Raw genomic sequence first — 21,031 nt, 5'->3', positions numbered from 1 at the left:
GGAGAAAAAAAAGGCCTCTTACTGTTCCTTCAAATGGAGTTTCATAGCTGAAAAAAAGCAATACCTGGTGACAGCTTCGGGTCTGCTCAGCTGCTTCTGTAATATTGTCATAGATGTTGAGCTTTGCTTTTTTCTTGCTCCAACACTTTATTCTTCTGTCACCACAAGCAGGTTCTTGAGTGACTTTTTGGGGATGCCCAGAGTGGCACTGTTACTTAATGGTCTGAGCTTTGAGGTGCTCCACCTCTGGATGGGTACGGTGACACAGTGGCAGCTTCCCCCATCCAGAGTTGGATCACATGTTATGTATTAAGCTCTAGTGAGAAAGTAGAAGACTAGGAACACTTCTGTCATCAGTGTATGATATGAAAGCATAGCCTGCTGGAAGGGAGTGAGTGGGATTTTTGGACAATTCTGGGAATTTGAAGGGGCTGTGGAGAAGCAGGTGGAGTTACAGTATATCAGACTGTGCCCATGGTGACATCGAGGTGGATGGATGGCTCTTCAGGAAGGAGATGTGTCTATGGTTATGTGAGTCCTGAGGGTTTCTAATTGCAAATATTATGAGTATTCATATTGCATTAATAGAGGTATTAATATCTCATTGATATAACATATAATATATTAAGTAATGATATTAATATTGAGCTGAATGAGAGCTGAATTAGTTCCTCCTCATCCTGCTATGATGTGCAAACCCATAGGAAAATTATTATCTCATTCACATAATAATATGTTGAATAATATCTCATGCACTCAGCTAATTATATCCAGGCCAGGTATGTCTAAATTAGCTGCTGTCATACATAGCAACCAGGTCTGAAGAGAAACAAATGTCTGATTTAGTCCTGTCTCTACCTCTTCAGCGTGACACAGCTGCATCCTTCACCTTCAGTGTTGCACCTGGAAGGGAATGTTTCTGTTGTTCTCATAGGGAGCTGTGGGATTGAATGGTGTTTAAAAGACATTTTAACAGGCTGGGCACTGAGATGAGCATTGTGAGCAATGCAGAGCTGATAAACAGTTAAAGAAAATGGAAGAAAATGAATTGAAATCTCTCTGAGAAAACTCCAACCTGACCCAGAAAGACCGTATCTTCCAAACTTCACATACTCTCAGGCAATTCTGCTGAAAACATTGACTGCAAATGCTTCTGTGCTTTGTATTAATCCTCAAGGCAAAAGTAAGGTCACTGCTGCAGAAAAAGTGGTAGCATTTTCATTTTAAAACAAGCCTAGGGCTTATTGAATCTTGCTCTAATTAGGAGGTCTTTTTTTTTTTTGTGTCTCTGTTCTCCTCTCCACCTCATGCTGCAAGGCTGGTTTGTTTCCTTGGCCTTGAAGTGGGGTAAAAGCTTTTGTGGAAGATTTTTAAACTTCACAGGTCTTTTCCTTCTGGCTTGTTTTCGATGGTTGTGCATAGTTCACAGAGAGCAGGCTGTGAAATATTGCTGTGTGCTTCAGGAGCCCCTGAGAAGATGCCTCCTGCTTCCCTTTGTGCTCCACTCAGACCATGGCCCTTCATGCTGCTCATGTTACCAAATGTGATGGGAATATGGATGACTCCCAGAGAAGGGTCTCTGGTTCCCTGTGATAACACAATTCAAAGGCAGTCGATGAAACTTTGTGACTCAGGACATTCTTTGGGTGAATTTTGGCTTTTGAGGCTTGAGATTTAAAATCAGTATGTTTGATCCCTGTTTTTAACAGGTACCCCTGTTAAAAACAGGGGTCAGAGGGCAAAGGAAAGTGACTTTACCAGTTCCTGCAGGTTGTGGACTACCTAGCTGCCTCAGGGTAAACCCTCCTCTGCTGTGGTGAGAGAGTCATCACTCTGGCTCGGGCACTGGTGGATGTAAAACTGGGTTTCACTGCTGTGTTGGAAGCTCAGTTATGAAGAATTGTGCTTTCACCACCCAGGTGTCAGGATGGAGTGAACTGAATGGTTCCAGGACACAGTGCTGCATTTATGGGCACTGTTTTGGGGCATTTCTTCTCAGGATTGGAGCTGATGTTGGTGTGGGTGCCCTCAGACAAGCAGTGCAGGAGCAGGGCTGGGTGCAGCCAGGGTGGAGGGATCGTGGGCCACGAGTGCACGTGTTTACTGGGATGGTGTGTGATGACTACTTACATATGTGGAGATCAGTTGTACACTCCATGAATCCCATTGAATGATAAGCTGTATGGATATAACACCCAGTCAAGTGCCTAGGGAGGGGTCCCACATTTCTGCTTAGGCTATTCACTTCTCTCTCAAATCAAGGATGAGCTTCAAAAAGTAGGAAGTGGCTCCTTTTTGGCTATCACACTGTCATCATCTTCTCTGGGTTTTTAATTTCCTCTACCCCTGTACCATTAACACTAGATAAGTGTGTTAGGAAGATAAAAATCAGCTTACAACTTTATGGACAATTGATTGGAAGAAAAAAACCATAGTGCTGAGTGTAGCTGGCTCAAGCCTGCATATAACCTCTTAAAAATTATTTACTAGGTACTCAATAAAGTTTGCTAGAATAGCCTGTTAAAATTGCAGAGGTAGAGCCTTGGGGGAGATTTCCCTGCTCTGCTCTGTGCCAGCCCAGCTGTGGCTGTTGGTAGCATTAGGAGTAAACACAGCTCCAATCGACATACTGTTGCTTTCTGTTTGCAGCAAATTTAAGTATGATATTTATAGGCATCTCTGATCTCCTTTGATCCATTCTTTCCATTTGAAGAAACTGTGCTTTGAAAAAAAACAGTTTTCCTCTTTTCAGTGGCAGAATTAGAGAAAAATGCCAAGACACTAACTTTTTAAAATGCTTCTGATGCCTTTAATGTTTATTTTAATGTCTAAAAAATATATGAGGTCCTGATCCAGCAGCAGACATGGGTAAGGAAAGCAGCAGCAGATCTTGTTCCTCATCAGTTTATGGCTAACATGTCTCTGTAGTGCCAGGCTCTGAGGTTATCAGGCTTACTCCCACTTGGAACACGAAGTCCATGCTGGAGCCCATCTAATGTAAATACGTTTGTATCAAGCATGTTCATCCTCCTCCTTGCATATTCACAACGTGCCATAATGTTCTGTGCAGAGAGCACCATTATTAGCTCTGACTGACAAATGGATTTCTAATCTAATGTATGTATGTCACACATGGATCACAGGAACTTTGAAGTCAAATGCGTTCTTGGGAGCTGAACTACTTTTGTTACAGCTCAGCATTAAAGCAGAGAGGTACAAAGTCCCCTGCTGCTGGATGGCACTCAGCAGCTGATAAGTAGGAGATGAAGGTGCCTCCCTATCACTGGGAATGCTGCTGGTGTCTGGAAAAGGAAGCTGTGCCTTGAGCAGCTGTAGCTCAGCCAGGGAAGCTGGTGCCTCTGCCTCGCCCTCCCAGGTAGCAAGGGGAAGGAGCACAGCACTGTGTCCAAGAGAGGTCCTCAGAGAAGAAAATAGCATGGCCCCCTCTGAAATACCTTGTCCAAAGCCTGTGAGACCACTGTCTCTGAGTAAAGCTGTAACTGAACTTCTTGAGCAAATGATGCTCATCATGCCATGGCACACAGTAACCAAGATTCTCCATCCCCATCCAAATTGTACCTTCACACCTATTCTGTGCACCCACACCACGTGAGACTCCTTTGCCTGTTTTTACAAGAAAACATGGCCTTGAAGGCAAAGTTGTTCATAAGGGATTTGTACTGGGAACAAACCAGAACATGTTCAGGGTGTGGCTCGGAGGCAACCGGACCATTCACCTGAAGCTGGATGAAGAAAAGTTCTCAGGTCACGAAACCTTTTCCCTGTTGCACATAAGCTATTTACACACCTGGAGTGTCATTTTGCACTCAGTACTGAGGCTGAATAAGGCATAGCACAACTGATGCTGCTTGCTTTGTGTTGACAATAAACCATCAATAGATGGTTGGTAGCTTGTATCTTTACCTCTGTGCAATTCCACAATGCTGCTCGTCACTAACAACCATAACACAGAGGCTGAAGTACACACATCATCCCCTCATATTGATAGTGCAGCATGAAAAGCCTTAATGAGGCCATTGTTCTATTGATGCAATCAGACCATGGTATGTAGTCACTGCCTGCAGTGTTTTATCAGTTAAGAGCAATCAGTTAAGTGGTAATTTTGGGCAGCACAAGAGCATCCTTGTGTTCTGAGTTGAAGAACAAGTGATGAGAGAAACCATATAAATATATATATTATGCACCTGAACAGCACCCATAAAGGCAGCAATAATAACCTGGTGCAGTTTTTTCAAGATTTAGGTATCCTCTGTAGCCCAGCTTCTTCATTCAGGTGAAACTCTACCACATGAAATCTGTTGGAAAGTTCATGTCAACCCTGAACTCACGTAATTGTTAAGCCTCATTAATTTGCTGTGTTTATTTAAAGTGGCCAGTGTGTTCTTAAATAGGTAATCTAGCATTTAAAAAAAAATCTGATTTCTTCATGGAGCTCTGAATGACTCTAAGTGAAAACTGCTTTGTTGCTTGTTTGTCTTTCTCATTGGAATGCAGTGGATACCTTACAGATAAAAAGGATTGGAAAGGTGTTTAATTTATGAACCAAGACGTAGTTCTAAATAATGCCTAATTAAGTTCATTCATGACCTGGCATATGATGCTTAGCTTAGCCAGGATATTGCAAACTATTAGTAAACATTTTAATTGTAATAATTGCCACTGGCAGCAATTATTTTCGGGAAGGTGACTAACTTCAATCAGCAGAGAGAATCTGAAATGTGAGGAACACACGTCCTATCTCTTTGAAATACCACTAAAAGCAGCTGCACACCAGTGTGACAAATACTGGACTTCACTTTGTAGGGCGATGGTGAGGTTTGGAGAAGCTGAGAACATATTCCCAGCAGCAGCAACCCCAAAGGCAGCTCTAGAGGGAGCGATGAAAATGTGCTGCCAGCCCAGAGGCTGCAGGCCAGGCTTTTGGAGGATGTGGGTGTAAGGCACTGGTAGGGTGGTGTAGCAGAATATCCTCCACATTATTGCTGTGGCTGAGATGCAATAGCTGCATGTGCTGACTCTGGAGGCTCCTGACTGCACATCAGGGCTGAGAGCCAGCACCCTGCCACGCCGCTGAGGATGCTCTGCCAAACTCTGAGGGAGCTGTTTAGGCTGGCTTGAACTGTCTCCATGTTTGATTTCTGGAAGATGGAAAAAACTGGACCTCTGTCCAAAAATTCAGAATTGAGTACAGGATTGTTGTCAAATGCTGTAATTAGAGACAGAGCTGCAGATGAGAAATAAAGTACACCATTATTTCTTTGTTAAATTAACTTTTTCACCCAAACCCTGTGATGCTCACTGGGAAGATGTCAGTTGTAATTTTTTCCCCTGTGCACTCAGCGTGGTTCCGTCTTACAGGCACTTTAGCACTGAATTAATTACTATGTTAATGGATGTCTGTAGTCCATTAGTAAATTAAGGCCTGATGCTAATTCTCTTGGGGGGAAGGAGAGGGGTGTCTATTTAGTACCAAATAATGCAGTTCGTTGCCAATGGACTCTAAATGTTCAAAGGCAAGAAAGAGAAGTACATCAAAGACACTTTAATTTGAAAAGCATAGGGGAAGCTGATCTCCAGGCCTGTCCCTCTTACAGCAGCAGATAAATTAGCTTTGAATTTATAATCAACCACCTCACTAGGGAGTGGGTCAGGTGAATCTGTACCACTAGGTGTTTTCTTCAAATAGCACCTGACCCTGCAGGTTTGGGAAGGATACAGGTAGCCTGAAATTTTGTGGGGATATGAACTTAAATGAATGAGGTTGCTCCTGCCCATTCTCCACATCTGACAGACTTGATCGTGTTTGAACTCCCAAAATAAATTTAGAAGAAGCCAGTGACAACAGGGCAAAGAAAACAAAGGCAGGAGTAAACACAGTATTGTTAACATTGGCACAGGTCTGTGTTGGGCCCTGCCCAGAGGTCCTTAAATCCTGCATTTGCCTGTGTGTGTCAGGAGTGCTGCTGGTGTAGGTAGAGCTGTTGTTTCAGTGGGGCTTGAGGCCACGCTGTTGCAGTGGCTGCAGTGAATGTGAGCTGCACTGCTTCCTCTTACAGAGACCCAAATAACAGCTTGGTGCTCAAACTGCTCCCACTTGGCTCCTGCCGGAGCGTTGCTGCCTTTCCTGTACTGTGAATACAAGCCACACTCATGTATTTTACCTTTAATAGTGTACAGAAATGAAATTTGCTCCATAAGGGATGCAATCATAGTCCAAAAACTGTTCACGTGGGTTTTTCCTCTCTGCCAGCAAAAATATAACAGTTAATTAGGCTGGAAAACCCAAAGGAAAGTGAATTCCAGTGGCCAATCGTGGAGTGGCATGGAAAATATCTCCATGACAACAGAAATTTATAGCACTTCAATTTTAATATATCAAAGGATAAGGGTAATTTCACAGGCACTATACAGAAGATATGCCCCTTTCTCTTTCTCTTGGTAGTCCCTGGATTAAATGGGAGCCATGTTAGCGTGGTCCCAGATGTGACAGTGAAAACAGCCTTACAAAACCTAAAAGTTCTGAATGCAAATACACCACCAAGGTGAAACCTTACTCTGCTGCATAGAACAAACATTTGTGAGATACTGCAGTATATCATCATGATTTCTTCACACTTTTTATTCTTTGTACCTATTTACTAACACAGGGCTCAGCTTGGTACGTGTGGCACAAGGAAGCACCAGTTCCCATCCCAAGAGCACAGTCCACCCCCATCTGCACTAATTGTCTTCTTCTGATGTTACTATTTTATAGCCCATAATGTATTCCAGGGTGAAAAAGAAAAAAGAAAGGAAAAGATGAGTTTAGAGATCATGGATATGTATCCCAAATGACCTACATTCTCTGCTAATGATGAGCAGGAGTATTATGCTTCCATTTTAAATACTTCATTCAATGTATTTTGTAAATGTATCCATGGACATGAACGTCTCTTGTAGAAAATGTCTTGTAGCATTTAGTAGGGGATGAATCAGTTAGCACCCATAGATATTTCATTGGTGATTTCACTAACATTAATCTGTATTTTAAGTTAAAAATCAAACTTAAGTACGATAGTATTGGCTGTTGGCTATATTTACTTTTTTTCCCCTTTTAAATCCTAATAGCATGTGACTTTTGATTAGATTCAGTAGGATGCTCCTATACATAGAAGAGAATCTCACTACTTTGCCTACAAAGAGCTCATCTCTCATTTTCACGCCTCTGAGCATGTTTTGTGTGGCTCCTTCCAACCAGCCATGCCTTGGACTTGTCCTCTTGGGCAGTGCTGGATGAGAGTGTGCAGGGGGAGATATGCTGGCTATAAAGACAAGAAATGGCAGGGTGAGGAACCACCGTAGTCTTCTGCTTTGTTTTCTGTAATACAATATGGAAAGCACTAACAGGATTAGCCTTTTGTGATGAGTGATAACAATATATTAAAAACAAATGTTAATAGGCAGCATGAAATTGCTAACAAAGTAGAAAATTGCTAATAAAATTCAATGGACCTAATTTAAACTTTGATAATGCATCTAGCTTTGAGAGCCCTTTTCCACAGAGCAAGCCATGGATGTTGAAAGAAAAGGATTTTTGTTGCAGAGCCCAAGGCTGCCACTCTTTTGAATTCTTACACTGCTTTTCCTGCTATGAAGTGACCTCTGGCACCTAGAAAATGAAAATTGCCATGCTTTCAAATAATCCAAACAGGGCTGAATGCTGTCTGAATTGTGTTACCTGTTTGGAAACCGATGTGTGCAGGTGCCTACTCAACCCTCTCTGGGAATGGGGCTCTCCAGTGCAAACAACAATGGTTGGAAAACTCAGCTTTAGGGCACATTTTGTTCACTTTTGTATATTGCTCTGGACAGCCCTGAAATTATCCAGGCTCCCAATGAATCTGCAGAGCTGGGAGTAGGAAACAGAAATCTGGGTGAGCTGAGGGTGTGGGGACTGGAGACAGAGCAAGATGGGACCTGAGGAGAGCAAATAGCTGATACCTGCCCCACAACACCCTGGGGTCTAGCTCTGCAGGACATCTTGGCTGGCTCTGTCCTCTGGCCATGATATAACTGTTTCAATCTTAAGAAAAGTATTAGAAATTCCTTTACTAAAAAAAGGAAAAAAAAAAAGATTCAAAACAAGCCCAGACCCAAACATGTTGTGTGGGAAGGAAGCTGAGAGCAAGGGCAGAAAGACCAGACAGTGCATGGAGGGAAAATTGGTAAAAGCAGACAAAAGAATCTAAAATGCAGAACAAATAAATTAATTGGATAAATACTGGGCAAAAAAGGCAAACCAGAACAGAGACCTGTGTCCTGTAATAATTCTTTCAAAACTACTCAGATTAAAGGAGAAAGTAGAGATCAAATGAGCTAATTTAAGCAGATGCCAGGCTCAAAGGATAATATGAACCTTAATTACTCACTCTTACTCTTCCTTCTCTTCTTAACTAAGTGAATTTCTAAGACACTATTTTTGAGTTTTGCCAGACAGGAACCCGACTGCACATTTCAACCAAGGGCTTTGGCGAGGTCCTCTTCCTCAGCACATTCTTCTTTCCGTTTTTCCTTAGATTTAATTATTTTCCAGCCTGGCCTTCTACTTGCTCTCATACTGAAAATCACTTTAAAAGATGTTTGTGAACATCCCAGTGAACAGCTCCAGTGCCACAAGGCCCCTGCACTGCTGTCAGTCAGGGATGTCCTTTGCTATTCACCCAGCCCAGTGTCCCTGGGCCTTACTCTTCACATCCCCTTGGATGTGGACAGAGGTTCTGCTGCTGTTTCTGTTGTACCCAATTTCAGCAGGCTTTTAGGAGCACTTAGAAACATTTCCCCCCTCACATTTGAGCTTTGATGTGCTTCCTCAGTGTGGGTCGCCTGTGAACTTTGGGGACATTTGGGAGGGGTTTGGTTACCCTGGGACACTTTTCCTGCACAGTGAGTTTGACATTTGCAGCTGTGGGGCTGCCCACGAAGAGCTGTACTGGGGGAGTTCAGTTCTGAGGAGTGTCCATTGTTCACATCCACTCGAGACCAAGCTTATTTCTATTTCATATGAATTTTCAAGATCTTAGAGAGTCACTGCATCTCCATGGGAGTAAATGGAAAATGTATGTCAAGCGAGGTACGACAGAAAATTACCTTTTTTAATAGGTTTGCCTTGTTAATGAGTCCACTGATAAGATATAATGACTTGGGACCACAGAAGAGATTCGAAGAAAGGCAGTGTTTTTCTTTTGTCTCACAAGTGACTCTCAGCTGAGAGAAATAACACTCTTTCTAGAACAGCAACTATAGCAACAGGAGGATTTGACTGAGTAGAGGTCAGAGAGTATAAGTTGTTTTTCACTGCTGATTTTAACATGCCATCCTCACAATTGGCTATTACCTGTGGTGTTAGAAGCCCTTTGCTGTGATTATATTTCATCCTGTGCTACAGCAGTGCTGAATAATTAAAGCTGTCAACAGAAAAATGAAGTATCTATACACCTTTGAGAAAACTTCAAAACAATTTGATCTCCCAGTTATCTCAAGAAAATTATTAACAAAAGAAGCTATCCACAGGGCAGGGAAAAACATACCTTGAGGGCATCTCTGTGTATTTTCCACAGCTTATTGCATAGAACTTTGTCACCAGTGGCAGTCATATGAAATTTCCTGGCAACTGCAGGTACATGACTTCTCTGAAGTGTGTTGGGGTTAAAATTCATGCACCCACCATCAGGGTAAGAAAGTGCAAAGCCAGGGCTTGAAGGTCAGGCAGTGGGGCGCTCCCGTACCCAGCCTATTGCTCATTATCCCATCTGATTTAAGGAGGGAAAGGTACATGACACGTTTTCATCTTCATGTCCTAAGCCATGTCCTGACCTGCTGTGCTGCTCTCTGGGTGCTGTCAGGTATATCAGTTCAGAGCTGCTTGTGTCCCACCAGGATGCAGGCAGACAGAGGAAAGGCTGCATGTTGTCCCTCCTCTGTTCTTCCTCACTGAGCATGCATGTGTGCCCTCTAAGTTCCTTTTCTCTTAAGCTGTGAGTACAGCTATCATGCTGTTTTGGGGGATGGGGGTGGTACTGAGAATACACAACTTGCTTTGCAGCCACAATAAAGATTAAAGTTTAAAGAACATTGGCACAGGCTCCTCCAGACATGAAAGCAAAAGCAGCAGCACTTTCCCTGGGGATGGCAGGTCTGTGTGTCTGTACTGCAGGGGTATTCATATGTCATGGGCTGTGTGCCTGCTCTGAATGTGCCTCCTGTTGGTGTTGGGCTGTGGTGTGAGTTGGAGGGATCCCACTGCCATTATGGCTTTAATGTGCAGGGAGGGACACATGTGCAGCTATCAAGGTCTTACTGCAACAGAAACATGCCAGAAATTCCTTACTGCGTTAACACAGTTCAGTTTTTCCAAGGGCACAAAATCTCATAGCACTGGTCAGTACAACAGGCACCAGTTGCTCATATTGTAGGACTTCAGCAGAATTGTGTGAAAAATGTGCAGCTAACTTGCTAAATACAAAAAAAATAACGTGGCAATGCTCTCTGTGTAACGTTCTGGGGCTGGCAGAATTTTCACAGGGCTGTAAGGACTGGCTTAGCTTTGCAATACTCTCCCATAGAAATGTTGTTCTCCTTCCTTTTTTCATTACATCGTTACACCTGCTTTTTTAGGTCCTCTGCATCATAAAGGAAATGTGTGCCTTGTGGGGTTCTGTGCAATAATACCTCTGTAACTCAAGCTGAAGTTAAAGATAAACCCTTATCTTCCCTGGGTTGCTTGCATGAAGCTCCACAAATCCTGAAGCCATTAAACACACGCAGACTTGGGTCTCGGTGGAGCTCATACTCACATACTCAGTTACACAAGTTTGTCCAAAGGCATTTACCTGGTCAAAGGAATCAGAAACCTGGGTAATATCTGTTTGCAATTATATGTACTAATTGAGCACACAGCTCAGCAGGAAAGCTGCCATTTGCATATACAAGTGCCCCATGGATGTTAGTCATCTGTGCAAATGTCATGGTTTAGCTCCAGCGGGCAGCTCAGCCCCACGCAGCCACTCACTCACTCCCTCCCAGTGGGATGGGGGAGAGAATCAAAAGGGTAAAAGTGAGAGAACTTGTGAGTTGAGATAAAGACAATTTAGTAGGTAAAGCACTCACACAGCCCCATGCTCAAGAAGGGCAAGATTATTTGATCTCTAAGGCAAATGGAAAGAACCAGCTTACTTCCCTGCTGGAAACTTGGTTTTATCTGTGTTGAGTTTGGGAAGTTATCACATGCCCAGAGCTTGGAGTGGCTTTAGTTTCAAGCATGTCTGTGTTTGTGCACCACATGGAGCAGTTTAATATTTGGTTTTTTAATGATGCTCAAGTGTCTGCTTTTAATCAAATGGCCTACAACAGTCAGATTTTCTCTTGCATAAGGTAGTAAATGACTCATGCCTTCATGTCCTCTTCCTTCAGGACAGACATACAACAAGCTGCTTTGCCCCCTGTTTTTGCCTAGGGCTTTATTTCACTCTCTCTATATACACACACATGTATATTTTCTGCGTTATACAGAGTGTAGAATAAAACATATATGGGCGCATGTATTTACTCGGAGTCTGGAGACAAAGAAATACATCTATATATAAATATACAGAGTCAACCTCTTGGCAGGGGGAATTCAGCTATGCAGAAGAGGCTGCTGGGGTTGGTGTGTCCTGGAGAGGCAGCAGGAGAGCAGCACCCAGGGCTTGCCTGAGGCTCCTTGCTGCCTCAGCACACAGTGCTGGGGTGGAGCCCGAGGGTTTGCCTGCTTTTGCTTGGAGAAGCTCCCGGGGCTGCAGAAGCTGAGCCATGAGGCTACAATTTGAATCCCACGTCCTGTTCCCAGTTCTGCCTTGCATTTGTTAATGTTTAGCTTGCGTCTTCTGCCTTTTTCTTCTTTTCTGGCATCTTTTAAGGTTTATTGTGCTTGTTTGGCTTATCGAGCCCTTACAGCAAAGCCCACCTCCCTCTGTGGAGATGCAGAGTGCACTATACGTGAATGTTTGGTGCCTTTAGGTTATGCCTACCTGGTGTGTTGCAGCTGTTGTGAATTCAGCGTTGGTCAACTTCATAGTGAGTGGGATCATTAACAGTTCCCTCCTGTTCTGGTGCTCACAGAGCATTTGGGTCATCCCTGGCACTGGCTTGGCCGTGTCTCCAGCAGGACTGTGGTGTACATGGCACAGCCAGTGGGAATGGCAGCTCCTCCCTGCTGCCCTTCCTTTCCTTGGGGACTTTTCCCCATCTTGGAAATCAATACACCCTGCTAATCCATACACTGATAAGAATTGCTAACTAAACCTTCAATTCTTGAAAAAGGGCATAATTTGGTTCTTCCTCCCTGCTTCGATCCCTTCAGTGCAACTTTCCTGACCCTCTCTTGGCATTTAACCATTTGTGGGGTTTCTGTACAATGATGATTATAAAGTTCTGTTCATGCTGCATTGCTGTTTTTTGCTGCATCCCTGGAAGTGATGCCACTTGCCACGAGGATAGCAGATGTACAGAACATTATATAAAGAAAATTCATTCTTCTCTGGTGGGAGTTCCTCAAAAGGGCAGAAAATCAAGGCAATAAATCAACTGCATAAATATTCACATCAAAGTCTAAACCTGCAGGGCACACAGAAAGGGCACATATTGTTAAATCTCTCACTATTTATTGCTTTATCAGACAGGGCCATTATTGCTTATCAGACAGGGCCATTATTGCATTGTAAAGGATATATACTTTCCCCATCATGAGGAGGAGAGAATTGTGCAGCACCAGTAAATCAGGTTATAAATTGCTGATATATACAGACCTTGATCCTAAGCCCACTGGAGTGGAGGACATGCTCTCATGGCTGAGAAGTTGTGCTTCCGGTCACATTTCCCCCCCCCTCTCTTTATTTCCAATTACCTAGAAGAAACTAAAAGACTTAAAGCATTACAGCTGGTGTTATTTAAGGAAGTAAGGGTGAGGAAGTAAGGGTCAGCTTTTTGATTGTGAACTGGGATTATTTGGGAAAAGTGATGGACAGTGCATTGTTGATCAAATGTTCAGGCTGTATCTCAGCTTTGGGAATGTCTCAAGCAAAGAGGTTTGGTACTGAGTGGGCGACCCCACCTGCAGCTGTAGTCCTTGGAAACAAATGAGGGCCAAATTCTTCTCTATTGTCTCTGATGTCAACGATCTGAGGAGGAAAAAGATTAGCAAAATATTACAGTCAGCTATTTCTGCTCCAGAAATACAGAGGAAGCCATGGCAGTGAGTATCTCACGCCCCTCTGAGGCTTTTCCCCCTCCAAAATCCTGTTGAGTGGACAAAAAACAAAGGCAGCATCCTGCCTTCTGTGGGCAGCAGTGGGACACACTGTGAGAAATTCAGTGTTAAGTTATCCACATTGAGGGATGCATTTCCATCTATATTTACATCTAGATCCTGTTAGGACCTACATCAGACTGATGTTTCAGTTTAATAGTTAAATGGAGAATAATAAGATATTTCTGTGAGTTAACCTGGGGCTGATAGAAGAAATGGGAAAATAAACAGCCAACAGTTCCCATTTGGGATCAAACAGGATTATTTTTTTGGTCAGATTGAAATTAAAATGATGCTCGGGTCAGTCTTTTGTTGTTGTTGTTGTTGTCTTTTATCCTTCTTCTTAAAACAGACATTGAACTAGATTCCAAAGGAATTTACTTTAAAACCCAGCAGCAAGGTTAAAAGCCAAGCTATCATGTGCTTTATCTGAAGAAAGAAAATGTTCCCGTAGTATTGTCAAGGCTGAAAAGCAGGGATGGGTTGGAGTTGAACAGCACTAATCACAAGTCCTGTGTGAGCCCGTGGGCACTGCCCAGACTCTGCTCCCTGGGGCAGCCTCTGTCCATCCCTCAGCTGAGCGCGGCTCAAGCTCAGTGTCTCGAAGTGAGTGTGGCTGGTCCCGGTGAGAAGCCAGTCCTTGCCATGGGGAAAGCAGATTTACTTGCTTCATGTCAATAGTTTATAGGAAAAAAGTCTCATTTCCCCCATAAGTACAGCCTGGAAGAGCCCACAGCTCTCTGTGGCTGCCCACGCTGTGTGAGTGCTGGGGAGTGTGCAGTTAAGGAGTACTTGAGAAAACCAAGCCACGGAAGTTGTTGGGTTTTTTGGAGTGCTTTCAAACAATGAGCCCTCAAATGTTGGTTAACTCCTTACAAAATGGTGCTGAGCCAAGTCCTGTTCTTCTGGATGGGAAAGCCTTGTGATTCACTGAGGAATGTAAATTGTATTTCTTTATATATTTCTTCTATGCCTTTTATATAAAATTGAAAGAAATGGTATAAATTAGACTAATTTTTTGCTCTGCCCTCCAAACAAACGTATTTTTATAATAAGAAAAACATTAGGTATATGAATTCAGTGATGTTTTACTACAAACATATCTACCTACAAAGAATGTACTGAGGGTAAGGGAGGCCGGCAGAATTAGATGTGGAAGCAGAAACTCTTTAGTGAGATTCGATCTAGGGGACTAAAACATCCACAGCCACTGGCTCACAAAAAAAATTCCTTTTTTTTCCCTGCTCTGAGCAGCCCCCAAAAGCTTTTCTGGGAGCCCTAGTGGAACTGCTGGTCTTTAGGGGCTATTCTCAGCCCCTGAGACTGTATAGGTGTTACAGAGTGGAAAGGAAAGATTTATACTATCTGAAGGAGTCCAAGACTAATCTTTTCTACCTAAAGGAGTCCTGGGGTGCACATGGAGCAGGGTTGAGTTCTGGAACAGGGCAGGACTCCAAGGGGAGCATTGGTTCTCCATCTCCTGTATTCCCCCACTCCCAGAGGCACCCAACCCTGAGGCGACTGGGAAAAAAATTTAGAAAATGTCATTCTTCTCTGGGGAACTTTATTTTGACTGTGTCCTTAAATGGAAAGATTTTGAATCAAAGCTATTTCCACAGGAACCAAAGAGTTCAGGGTGTTTATTTATCTCCTTGTCACTAATAAAACCAAATTGCCTGTTAAAAATAGTCCTTGTGCCTTGTGCAAACAGGCAGGGCATGATGCAGCAGACAGGGAACGAGACTGGAAAATGACTGATCCCAAAAATTATTTTTCCATCTGCCATGAGGTTTTGGGGAAGCTCTCAGGTCTCTGTTTTGCTGTATGAAGCCCTGGAGATGGAGTATCCTCCTACCAGGAGGTGTTTGCTACTGCCTGCTATGTCCCAGCCCTGTGGCCACCCCACCTCAGGGCTCGTAGCCCTCTGTGTCCCCAGCCTGGCACCTTGAGCACTCACAGCTGAGGTGCAGATGGTGTGTGGCCAGCAACGAGCCTCCCCTTCTGCTCTCAGGGCACTGCAGCACTAACACCCTCCTTCTCAAGCTTGTGCCAGACACAAGCATCTCCCTCAGCCCTTCTTGCTGCCCAGTAGGAACTCACTGCAGAGGAATGGGTTTTCCTCCCTCACCACAAACCAGGCTGGGAACCACCGGTGCTTTCATGCAAACATTGTTAGGGCCATTGATAGGACCTGGGGTTGCACAATGACAGTCTCCTGAGGAGCCGATCAATTGAATATAAGAATTGTAAAAACCAGTCATTTATTTCTCATTAGATGTCATTTTTATGCCACATCCTCCTGTCAGGCCCAACACAATGAATATATCTTGGGAAGTGCGGGAGGACACCCTTCCCAGTGCAAAATGCTGAAGAGAGGAGCTGCAGGGGCAGCTGCTCTTTCCTTTGCCAGCTGCACCCTGCTAACAACAGCCATTGTCTCTCCAGCGGGAGAAAAACCCAAAATCACTCCATGTGCTGGGGCAACCTAATTGGATATTCAATATTTGTGTAACAAGCTGCAACCAGGAGAAGTAGCAGGGCTGTTGTAACACTCCAAGGAAATGAAGATGGATGGACTCCCAGCGTGGTGTGAGCTGCAGCTCAGCCAGCATCAGCAGCGAGGAGGGAGAGTGTGGTTTGGGGCATCTGTGTGGTTTGCACCTGCCAGGCCTTGGAGCAAAGGTCTTGGTAAACTCCTGGTGGGTAAGTAGAGGAATGAGGCTCAATGTGCAAGAACAGGAGAAAGGATGGGGCAAACCTGGAGAAACAGCATCGCCTAAACACACACATCACCTTTCAGCTTCTCCATAAGTAACACTAGTTTTCTAATGCTTCATTTTTGCCCAGCTAAAGGATTGCAGGCACCTCTGGGGACAGCAGGGAAATGCAGTGCTGGAGTACATGGAGAACCTGAGGGAACTACTACACAGGCTTGCATTTGCAAAATGTTTTTAAACTGCACATTTGTTGGCATATAAATGCAACATCGAAAATCATTAGGAATGAAACAGCAGCAGGAAGCTGTGGACATGACCTGCAATTGTCCTGGGACAGCAGAACCCTTCATCCTTATCTGCTGATCTGTACCTCTGATCGTGTCCACATCAGAGAGATCTGCTGAGGGTTTTTCTCATGTGACACAAGCATCACCCAAAGGACTGTCACCATTTCAAAGACTCCAGCACCTTTCTCTTTTCTTATGTGGATGTGTGTGTGTGTGTTCCCAGCACCCTCCAGCTCTGACCCTCTCCTCACTTCACCTTCCTGCAGCAGGCAAGCCCCGAGGCAGCACATGGGGCACACGCTAATATTTATCACTTTGCTGTTATTGATTAGTCCCTCAGGGACTTGCAAATAATTCAGTCTGAATAATAGCATCCAGTGAGTGCAGCTGCAGTGACTGGTGACACATCAGACCTGAGGGGGAAGGAAAGAGCCTTCCCTGGAAACTTTCATGTGGGGACAGGTGTGCTCCTGTGTGGGTGGACATATTTCATCACCCTTGCTGTGGGTGATGGATGAGTGACAAAACATCTCCAAAAAGACAGAATAGGAAAGTTAGAGCACAAAAGAGCTTTACATCAGATTTCCTTTAATATGAAGCACAACCCAGTGGAGGATGGGGACACCGCTCTGGGCTCTGGCTTTAGGAGCACAGCTTGGAGTCCCCAGGCAGCAAAGGCTTCTTTCCCTTCTGACACATTCTGATGCTGCAGCTGATTTCCCAGTTAGGTTTGGAGATGACAGTGCTGTCACACAGATGTGATTTTTTCACAGTAGTTAAAAAGTCATATAGTAAGCAAAACTCCCAAGCTTCTGATGAAACCTGTCTCAGGAGGGAGTTTTTTCATCAGAGTATTGACTGGTGTTCTGTTAAGAGGCATATATTAAAACCCAGGACTTCAGGTAACTCCAGCCCCAACTTTGATGAAATCCAGATGAAAAAATGGGATTCCCTGGAATTACATATTGCTGAAATATTCTGTGGGGCTGAGGTAAGTAAAAGGGTTTGTCCTAATGTGATCAGAAATGACATAGGGAGAATTTCATGCCATTCAGAGTCACTCAGCTAACAGCACCTGCATGAGAGGGGTCTGAACCCTCATGCACCAAAAGCTGTGCCCTTACATCCTCTATCACCTTCTCCCACTGAGCTTCCAGAGGAAAAATACTAAGCATTAGAGGAAACCAAACCAAAACAAAAATCCCTCAGACTTAGCCCCCGGAGTTAAAGACTATGCTCTGCTTCTAGTGTGCACTTGAGCTGGCTTTACTGGCCTTTAAGCAACCATGACTCATATTTCCCCCATCCCCTCTTATTTTTTTCAGTACTCTAGAAGACCTTCAAGGCTTGGTCTGGAGCCCTTCGTTGGCTCTGTGCATGGACAGGATCTCTTCCATGGCACTGCGGTTCTTCCAGTACATCAGAAAAAAATTCCTTTAAACACACCCGCAGCGTAACTCATCTGAATTAGTCCTGCTGCTGGTTGTGGGAGGAGAACCACTTGCAAAGCAGGCAATGAATCACTTGAAAATTAATATTAAGCTTGTTTGGAAGTGAAACCAGAAGAACTGAGACAACACAGACTCTCCCCCCTGTGGGAGACAGAGCTGCTTTGGATGGCAGCAGAAATCCCCATATCACGCCCAGCGCACGCCACAGGCATGTTTGGTGTGTGCAACATCCTCCTATCTGCAGGCCTGGTGTGGGATAACCACACGAGGGTTCAGGGGGTTGTGATGGCCAGCACTTTGTGGGCTCTCTTAGCAGCAAATTGCAGGGGGTGAGCTGAGACAAAGTGCTCCAAGTCTTCCACTCACTTCCCAGAGGCCGTGCCCCCACCTCCCCTCACAGGGGGAATAAATCTTCCCTGTCTTTCCCTTGGCTGCGACAGCACCAAGCTGATCCAAAACACTTGATCATCCCCAGCCAGACACAGGATCCAAGGCGGGATCCCACGTGCTCCAGGGTGTGTGGGATGCTCACACTGCCATCACCCTGCCAGGCTTTCTGCAGAGCACTAGGCTGCCTGGGGAGCTTTTGGCAATAATTGGTGGTTTTCCATGGGAGCTGTTAGATAATGCTTGGATTTCTGTGGAGCTGCACTAGGAAACGTGGATGGATCTGTCAAAAGACACAAACTATACTGCAATGTGATATGGACATGGAAAGGGGCCAGACTCAGCTCTTTTTGTCACAGCAAAACAAGGATTATTTCAATGTATTTTGAATATATAATGCTTTTTGTGGTTGGTTCAATTCAATCCATCAAAAATCCTAAAAGAATTAGAGGGAGAAGAGAGAAAGTCAGGGGTGGTTGGATATCAAGCCAAAATGTTAGGCAAATAAAAAACCCCAGACTGTTTGTTTGCAGGCAGCAGTATTTGGGGTTAATGGCACTTTTTATCCAGACTGGAGCAGAGAAAAGGAAATTCTTAAGACTTAAAAATATTGCTGTAGTGTGAACCACAGTTCTCAGCCAGCTCTTGTTCTGAAGCTATTTATTTGCCATGACTAATTTGGAGTTTCAAATGCGGTCACCGCCTCACACGTGGCGGTGCCTGAGCTCTCTGGGCACAGGGAGCCCAGGAAGGGAACGCTGCTGGTTCCCACCAGCAGTGCCAGCCCTGCTCTGGAGCCCAAAACCGAAAACTATTAACCCTGAGTTTCTAAAATGCATTTCACCTGTGTGCATGGGGATGTTCCCACACTGAAATTAAAGTGCAGATGCAGATCAAATCTCTGCCTCACTATTTCTCATCTTGCCCTACTTTTTTTTTTTTGTTTTAATTAATCAGCCCAGAGACACTGAGAAGCCAAGTGTCTTGACAGCGCAGAGGTGGTTTAGAAAGGGCTGGTGGGCTGCAAAGCTCCTGGTAGCGGGATCAGTGCCTGGCTCAGCTTTGCAGTTGCCCCTGTTTTAAGGGTAAATATATTGTTAAATTTATTGAACTGATCACCACTTCCCAGGGAGCAGGAGAGGCAGGTAGCACTTCAAACACAGGTGGTTTAAGAGTTCTCCCCCTGCCCCATCTCCTCTGTGGATTGAAGAGAGCATGTCCCACTGCCCCTTTCCCAGCACAGGCAGTGTCTCCATCTGCCATTAATAAGGATGACAAAGGGGGACTTGAGGGGATTCTGGGTTCATTTATGGCAGTGCCACTTTCAAATTCCTTCAGTTCTGTGTGACGCACATTGGGCACGAGCTGAGATGCACCAGGCAGAGAGATGGGCTAAAAATAAACCTGGAGTGTCACTGCTGTGTTAGTCTCCTGTTGATATTTCCTGGTTTGTTCTGTAACATCTTCAAGGCCAGTCAAATGGGGGGGAAAAAAACGTAAAAGAGGGAATTTTTGCTTTTGAGGCTGGATCAAGAGTGTGCTGGTACAAATTGTGTCATTTCACTGAGTGCCTGCAGAGCTTTGGTACTGGTTCACACTCGTGCTTATGCATGCTAAATAAAAAAGTATACAGCTTGTGCTAATTCTTAATGCATTATTATATTGATACCAATTCAATTTATGTTAATTAATTAAAGGAATGAACAAATTAATTCAGCATTTACCTACTCATGTGAAAGGAAGGGACTGTGGTGCAACTTGGACTCAGCAAGCCCTGGCACCCCGAAAACAGAGACCAGGGGCACAGGAGGTGGTAATCCAGCAGACCTTGGATTCAGGACTTGCTGGCTGTATGGAGAGAAAGACTAAATTGGAGAGAAAAGCTTCCAAATAGGGAATTTTGGAAAGAAGTTCCTGCTTTTAAATGCATTTGGATGTTGCATTAATTGCCTGGGAGATGTAAGGTCTCTGCAGTGGTCTCTGTATCCCCACTCTGTGGTGGGCCAGAGTGGTCCCCTGCTCTGACCCCTCCCAGGGACACCTGCCTGCCTGTCCTGGCCTGGCTGGTCCTGCTGTGGCCAAGCTGCCTGGAAAGTACCTCACAGCACTTTTGCTTTTTTCCTGGAGGCAAAAAGTAATTTCTTCCTCTGAAGGCCATGGCTGGAGCCGTCCTCTGCTAATGAATGCACACCATCAGTGAGCAGTAATGGAAAATGGGGGATGACGTTGCAGGCAGTGGCTCACTTTCAAGGCACCAAAAAAGCCCTTTTAAATTTAAATTTAGCAAAGAATTAAAAGCACATATAGGCAGACTCTATTAGAAAGTGAAATATTTGATCTTGGCTATTAATCTGTTATAAGCATGCTTTCATTTCCTTGCCATATGTATGCAGTGATAGACTTGTATAAATGAAATCACATTAAAATGTACTTTATGTTTCTAATCAAATCTCTTTTATTATTATGCAAGTCCTAGTTAGGAAGAAAAAAAAAAAACAATTACAGAAGCAGACTAAGAAGAGTAAATTATTTTAACCCATTTATCCAAGTGAAATACTGCTCCTGCTTGAAGGCTGTACTTTGTGCAATAGTAGATGCCTTGGGAAGAGGTTGCTCCATTGCAGCCATGCTACCAGCTCTGGAATAACTTAGAGGCTTTGGAGAGCTGCAGGGCCTGCTTTGGTGGAGGTGTTAACTCAGAGGCAAAGGGACCATTGGCAGCCTGAAACCAGCCTAGAGGATCACAATGGATGTTTCAGGGTGAGAAGGAAAAAGTAGTTTACGTCTTATAACTTACTTTCCCTGATTAAGCACACCTGTCTGTTTTAAACCTTAAAATACGGGCAC

The sequence above is a fragment of the Chiroxiphia lanceolata genome, chromosome 16 (genome assembly GCF_009829145.1).
Source record: "Chiroxiphia lanceolata isolate bChiLan1 chromosome 16, bChiLan1.pri, whole genome shotgun sequence".
Lineage (NCBI taxonomy): Eukaryota > Metazoa > Chordata > Aves > Passeriformes > Pipridae > Chiroxiphia > Chiroxiphia lanceolata.
This window is presented reverse-complemented; position numbering follows the sequence as displayed.